An 8048-nucleotide genomic window follows, 5' to 3' on the forward strand; every position below is an offset into this window, starting at 1 on the left:
GGTTATCGTTGGTGCACTTGCCACCGTTGCTCAGTAGCTAATGAATATCTGATTTTTGGGGGCGTGGTAATGCACTCAATTTCTTTCGTTGTGTGTGTTCTTTTCTTAGGTAGGTTGTAAACGTCGTTGGTGCATAGGAGGGTACCCTACTGAGCCTTTAGGGTATGGAAATAATGGTTTAACATGTGTGTCCTATGAACATACGACCTACTCCTTCCTTGCACTCCTTTCAAGTTTCATACCAGTATTACTCGATTTTTTCACTGTTTGTAAATTTTATTATCATCATTTCCAAACTTGTTTTGTAGCGAGTTTTTCAATCATTATCTTCCATTATTTTTGTATACATTTCTTTTTGCATTTCACTTTTTAAACATCTTGGAAGCAGAGCAATCTAATTTTACCAAAGAGATGATAATGGCAAGTATAGACGTGACATCGTTATATACATCAATACCACATGATCTAGGTATATCTGCTGTTGAGAGTTCACTTGTACATGAAGACAAAACTTTAGACCTCAAAGTATTTATCATGGAACTATTACACTTCACGCTGTTCCACAGCTACTTCAAATGGGAAGATAAATTCTACATACAAGCATCTGGAACGTCTATGGGCAATTGTGCCACGCCTACCTATGCAAATATATTTATGCACAGATTTGAGGCAGATCATATACTGGATAATGAAATTTGGAAGAACAATTTAATTGTGTATAAAAGATACATAGATGACATCTTTGTCCTTTGGAGAGGAAATGAAGAAAGCCTAAAACATGCATTACAAGAGTTGAACCTAATCAATGAGAGAATCCAATTCACATTTACCATGAGTAAAAAAGAATTATCATTTTTGGATGTACTTTTGACCAATGATGATGGAGAAATCATAACCAGCGTATACACCAAGAGTACGGATAGAAACAATCTATTACATTACAACAGTTTTCATCAAACTCCGTTGAAACATCACTTACCATTTTCTCAACTGCTCAGGATAAAAAGAATAGCATCTACTCAGGAACTGTACGTCAAACACAAACATACAACACTAGAAAAATTTAAAAATAGAGGATATCCTGAACCCATTCTGGAATCTGCAGCAGAGAGAGCAGATAAATTACAACGACAACATTTACTAAAACCAGTAAATAAGCAGGAGGACAAAAGAAGTGTTTTTGTATCAAAATTTTCAACCCAAAGTGCTAAAATAAAGAAAACAATCAGAAGACATTGGCCTATATTGGCACTAGAAGAGGATTTTAAAGGAATATTCTCCCAACCACCGATCTTTGCTTATGAAAGAACAAAAAATTTGAAAGAATTATTGAAACAACCAAAAACACAAGTGGTGAGCAAATACAATGGAACATTACCATGCTACAATTGTGGCAACTGTTCAGCCATCATAAGAGGGAGTACCATCAATCATCCTACCAGAGGTACGTCCATAAATTTGAAAGTATCAGGCACATGCAATTCAAGCAACGTTATATACATGTTACGATGCCCGTGTGGATTGTCCTATGTGGGCAAAACCCAAATAAAAATAAAAATGCGCATAATAGAACATAAAAGTAACATCAGACTAAACAACCAAAAATCTACAGTAGCAGTCCACTTCAACCAAGCCCACTACAATGTAAGCCAGCTGAAATTTTGCATTTTAGAAATGGTGGCAATGACACCTGGGAGAGACAATAACAATTATTTGTTAAGAAGAGAAGCTTTTTGGATTCATTTTTTATGTACCATGCAGCCAAAGGGTCTTAATGAACGGATGGACTTAAATTGTTTTCTATAGAGACTCTTTACGATGCGGACTAGATATGTAATCATGTATATGAAAATTGTAAATATGTACCGTGAGACAACATTTCATCTTATGTATAAAGTTCAAGAAATTAGACCATGTTCTTATATTGTCATAGACAAATGAATTAAGCAGCACACATTTTCATGATATATCACACTTTATCTTATTTCATACGATTCCCACTTTTTAAACATTTAATTTTCCCGCTAAGCACCGTTCAAATGACATTACTTCGCACTCACGGAGGAGATGGTCACTTTAACTAAAAGTAAACATTACACGCTCAGTCACGTAGTCACGTGAGCGGGTGGTGATCATAGAGCCGCAACCGGCAAGGAAGGATAGAGCGACGAACGCCGAGGTAGCGAGTAAGGAACACTGACAGAACGCACCGGGTAAGAACGCAGTATAGCTACTATCTAACATAGAATTACTGTCAGAAGGAGCAGCGGTTCACTGAGGTTTTTCATTTTTTACAGCTTCATGGTTTTTTGGAGTTAAAGCGAAGGTTTGAAGGTTAGTGAAACATGAGTGTCACTAAGGCAAGGGCTATAAGGCAAAATGCATGTGGTACATTGCAACAGTGAATGACACGGTTTTGTTCATACAATTTGTAGAGGTATACATTGAGCAATACTAATATGATACAACTGTTTTCAAAACGAACATGATAATATGTTATTTTCATCTTATAATTGTGTATAATTTAAGAGACCCATTACTTAATATGACATGTTATATTTTCAGAAAGTTATCCCCTGATGAAGAGCTGTTCGGCTTGAAATGCATTGGGATTTAATGAAATGCAAAAAGAAATGTATACAAAAATAATGGAAGATAATGATTGAAAAACTTGCTACAAAACAAGTTTGGAAATGATAATAAAATTTACAAACAGTGAAAAAATCGAGTAATACTTGTATGAAACTTGAAAGGTGTGCAAGGAAGGAGTGGGTCGTATGTTCATAGGACACACATGTTAAACCATTATTTCCATACCCTAAAGGCTCAGTAGGGTACCCTCCTATGCACCAACGACGTTTACAACCTACCTAAGAAAAGAACACACACAACGAAAGAAATTGAGTGCATTACCACGCCCCCAAAAATCAGATATTGTATGGTGAGATGAAACAGGCAGTATCACGATTTCGCAATAACCAATAGGCAACTTTTGAGACAAAAAGAACAAAAATTGTATTTTGATACTGGATTTCATTGGAGCAATGGATATTTTATAAGGCAAAAAAAGGAAATCGAGTCTGTGTCATTTATATGAATAAGTTCCCCTTCTTTTTAAAGCACATTGTTCTTTCCAGACTCCTATGCAGTGCTTGAGTGTGCTTGCTCACTCCAGACCTTGTGGAGGCTGGTATGGCAACAACTCTCATGGCTGCTTTTGGTTCCCAGCCCAGCTCTGGTTACAGCTGGGTAGTAGGTGACTCCAAAGGTTAGGTCTAGACTTCTTTCAGGCTATACCCCAAACCCTCATCACAACCCCAGGAGCTCCATAGCTTGGTCTATTCTGTATTGTACACATCTGTATACAACTGGCAGTAGTAGTATAGTCAGGACTGACATTCTACACGTATCAGACAAGATGTTCTTGTGAACGCTGAGAAACCCATGCAGTCATTCTGTCCTCTGTGAATGCTAAGTACACCCTACAGTAGATGTTTTTGCTGCTTGGAAAATGCACATATATAGCATCTCTGCATTGCTCAGCGCCTGGACCCTACTGGTGAGAATTCAGTGTCACAGCCTTGGATTTGTAAACTGTCCGCCAGGTAGTAAAATAAAGAATTAATTCTTGTTCCTGGCTCGTGCCCTCGGATTCGCCCTGCTCCGCATCTGTGCAGACTGTGGGCGTCTGCCAGCAGGGCACCTGTGGCTGATTGTCCTTACAGAGAAGCTGACAGGCATAAAATGAGATTAGCACCTTCCATTCATGCATTAATATGGGCCATGGTTTTGCTTACTGTGTCACGGGTTTACATACAAGGCAGAGAAAAGGCACCGCACTTGAAGAGGTGCACCTGCAAGAGAGCATTGGCAGGTGTGGGTCCCAAATTTTCACTGCCCTCACTCTGCTCCTACCCTTCCTCAATCTCCAGAATACATTAAGAGCATTCTGTCTTTTTGAGCAAATGACACTAGACAAAGAAGGCACACTTTCTTCACAGAGTTGTGACCAGGGGCGGATTGGCACTGCGGGCACTCGGGCATGGGCTGAAGGGCCGGTGTCTCAGTGCACTCTGTGGGCTGTTTTTTTCCCCCAGTCCACAGAGAGCACTGACAGGGAGAGGAAAGGAGCTGCTGTTCGGCCGGCCGTTCAGCAATGATCAGTTGTGGCCTCTCCTTGCCAAGCATGATTGGTTGGCAGGGCAGGGGGTCACCCTGCCCTGCCAAGCAATCATGCTAATGGTGGGCTGGGGAGGGGTGATTGTGTGCCAGATTCGGCTTCCCAGGAGGCCAGGTGTTGCTCAGGCCTATGACCGATTTTCACCTCGGCCCCCTTGGGGCCCACGCAGCCCAAAAACAGTGCTTGCATTAGTCCTCGCCCACAGCCCTTCTCATTCAGGGCATAGTGGGCGCGGAAGAATGGATCTCACTATGGGGGCCAGGTGATGTGGGGAACTCGCACCATCTTCCCCTCAGCCTCCCCCTACCCCCATGGATGGTCCTGAAGCTGTGTTTTTTTTCTTTAGCCCTCTCCTGCCACACCATTGCCCTGCGGCAGTGAAGGGCTGGCGACGGCTGAGTCATTTACCAATAGCAGGGGCCTCACTGTTTTTCAGGTGCTCCTGCACTGGAGGGCTGGGGAATAATTTTTTAAGAGAAAGGGGCCTCGCTGTTTTCAGGTGCTCCTGCGCTGGAGGGCTGGGAAATAATTTTGTAAGAGAAATGAGCCTAGCTGTTTTTCAGGTGCTCCTGCTCTGGAGTGCTGGGGAATAATGTTTTTAAGAGAAGGGCCTCGATGTTTTCAGATACTCCTGCGCTGGAGGGTTGGGGAATAATTTTTTAAGAGAAAGGGGCCTCGCTGTTTTCAGATGCTCCTGCGCTGGAGGGCTGGGTAATTATTTTTTAAGAGAAAGGGGCCTCCCTGTTTTCAGATGCTCCTGCGCTGGAGGGCTGGGGAATAATTTGGTAATAGAAAGGGGCCTGGGTGTTTTCAGATGCTCCTGCGCTGGAGGGCTGGGGAATAATTTTTTAAGAGAAAGGGGCCTCGCTGTTTTCAGGTGCTCTTGCGCTGGAGGACTGGGAATAAGTTGGTAATAAAAAGGGGTCTGGCTGTTTTTCAGGTGCTCAGCTTGTAGGACATTGTCACCTTGGCCCTGTGTCCTTCCCAAGAACATTATCCTCCCACTTACATCCCTTGTGTGTTTCATGAAAGGGCACTCCCGCGAATATGGGCCACTTTTTTCGTCAGTGCCCGGGCCAAATTGTGTTCCCAATCTGACCCTGGTTGTGGCTAGTCCTTTTTTATTCTTCTAAAAAAACAAATACTTAAGGCAAATGCCATCTCCTGTTTTACAAAGAATCCATGCCTAAGCGCAACCGTAACTTGTTAAAATGGTTAAGATCAGTCTCTGTTTTTCTGCGTGTTTGTGACATACAAGTGTCTCTTTTATGAACCGAATCTATACTGACCATTTAAAACACTGCTACTCCAACTCGGGTTCGGAGCATTGGGGTACCAAAGAGCGGTGCCAGAGGGCTGGCAGGGCTGGGAGGTTTGTGAGGTGCGGGGGTGGAAAGTTATTTGGGGTTGGTGATTGTAGCAAGAAAGAGGACAGAAGATTCCTCAGACACTTTGCAACTGCCTGTTAAAATCAAGATACTCCACAAATGGCGCTTTTAAAAGTACCATTAAACAACATTTCATTTTTTGAGATGTTTTATAAAGTCATGTGATAAAATAAAAGGTTATAATGAGAATAAATATTTGTAGACATTTTTCGAACAATGTATAGGTCCTGCCTGTTCCTTGAGTATTTTGGCATTCTCGCCTAACCCAAGTCATATACTGAAATGCTTGTAAAAATAAAAAAAACACAACAACAACGCTGACCATCATTTTTAGAGTTTCAATTGTTCCATTTACTTAATTGAAGTATCTCGCTCCATTAAATTAAAGACACTAATTGGTATAAGAGCCATAAAAGTGTTCGGAGTTACAATAAATACAGAATTTAAAATTTTAAAAATAGATATATATATTACATGACAAAAAGTCAAGTCAAAAGAAGTAAAAATACAACAATTATGGCATTATAACACTTCATATCTTTTTCTAACTATTAAGGCACTAGTAATAAGATTTAATGCGCCACATCAGAAGAACCTAGATGCTGGAAATGTAATAACGCAATTTTTCACTGTGCCAGAGTTTATTTTAGATTACTAAGTGGACCAGAAATTACTTTCGCATAGATTTATATAATGTGCAAAACAGCATCAAATGACAAAAAGACAGTTGTGACAAAGTATCTCCTGGACAAGGAGGCAAACTGGAAAACCAAGAGCCACAAGAAAGTGCTCAGTGCTTAAGCGAAACCTTGCTAGATAAAACCTGAATTGAGGGTTGTAAATATCCATTAATTGTGGTTCTGCCCCTCGTGTGGTCATCAGAGGCATAAAGAAGCAGGCACTATGCTCCTGCAAATCCCTAGACTTGTGGTACCTATCACAGTAATAAAGATAACCAATTTTAATTGATATTTTATATGAGGTTTCAGGTTTTTCAAAATATTAAAGGAAACCAAGCATTAAAAACGTCAGATTCACATAAAGAAGGGATTTCCGCAGTTTTCCAGGGCTGTACAATCTTCTATCATTAATCTAGAAGAACCAGCTTCAGGGTTTTGCCATATCTTTTTTTAACAATTCTGTTTATTGCAGTAAAGAAGGTCAAATTAGAGCAATGACAGCAGCCATCAACATATCCATCACTACAATAAAATAACGACAAAGCATCCTTAGAAACATTGTTAAGTGTCTCAGGTATTATGGTTTTGCCATATCTTAAACCATAGCAATAGAGGTGTCATTCCAACGATATCCTCAGTATAATCCATTCCAGTTACCACATGGCAAAGACTTGAATCAGTCCTTGCCAGACTGACAGGAACCTATTTATAAAGTTATTTTCATGCCTCTGAAGTGAGGCAAGTTTAATAAAACTCCACATGCCAGTGCCGTAAGGGCCAACTGGAATGCACTTATATGGATCATTTATTTCACAGTTATATGCAGAAGATGTATAAAAAAACTTAACACCTCTTAAGTTGAATGAGCCTCCTATCCTGTGCTTAGTAGATTTTGTATGTTCTGTTTTAGTTACATTTACATTTTGTCCAAATAAAGCATAAAGGAGGTAAACATATCCAAAAGGAATTGCAGCCCATTTGAAGTTTTCAATGGAAGACCTGCATAGTCTGCACGCATAAAAATTGGTAAAGGACGTTTTCCAATCTGTGACATCCTTCCCTCAGATAGACAGGGGGTTTTCTAAAGCATTAATGTTAGACCTGGCACCATTGGTGTGGGTCTCACTTCCATTTTTTTGCTGTTGCCTCTTATGCTTTTGCTGGTTTTAGATTCTTTTGGGCACTGTGCCACTGCTATTCAGTGCCACAGTGCAAGTGCTCCCCATGGTAAATTGATGTATGAATTAGTGGCTCCAAGATTGACTTGTTTGGTTTACTTGTCAGACCCTAGTACAGTGTACTGCATGTGCCCAGGCTTGTAAATCAAATGCTGCTGGTGGGCTTGCAGCACAGATTGTGCCACCAACCGGACCAACCGGAGCAGCTTGTAAAGTGTGTCTCAGGTCTGCCATTGGTCTGGTACTGCCATGTTGACTAGGCAAGAGCACCCACTTGCCAGTCCCTAAACCTTCCCTTTCCTACATATTAGTCACCCCTAAGGTAGGCCCACGGGCAGGGTGCATTGCAGGTAAAAGGTAGGACATGCCCTGATGTGTGTGGCCTGTCCTGATAGTGAATTACAGCCATTTTCGTTTTCACTATTGCAAGGCAACTTGTTCCCCATTGGCCAGAATGGGCAGTTTGATTATAATATGACTCAGGGAACTAGGTAGAAATTCGAGTTTAGTATGCGTGAACTCAGAATGATATAATACATCTTTTAGTGAAGTTGGTTTTAACATTCGGTGTTTGAAAATACCACTTTTAGAAAACAGGTATTTTTTTGCCTAACTGTCTAAG

Source organism: Lissotriton helveticus, chromosome 2_1 (genome assembly GCF_964261635.1).
Source record: "Lissotriton helveticus chromosome 2_1, aLisHel1.1, whole genome shotgun sequence".
NCBI lineage: Eukaryota > Metazoa > Chordata > Amphibia > Caudata > Salamandridae > Lissotriton > Lissotriton helveticus.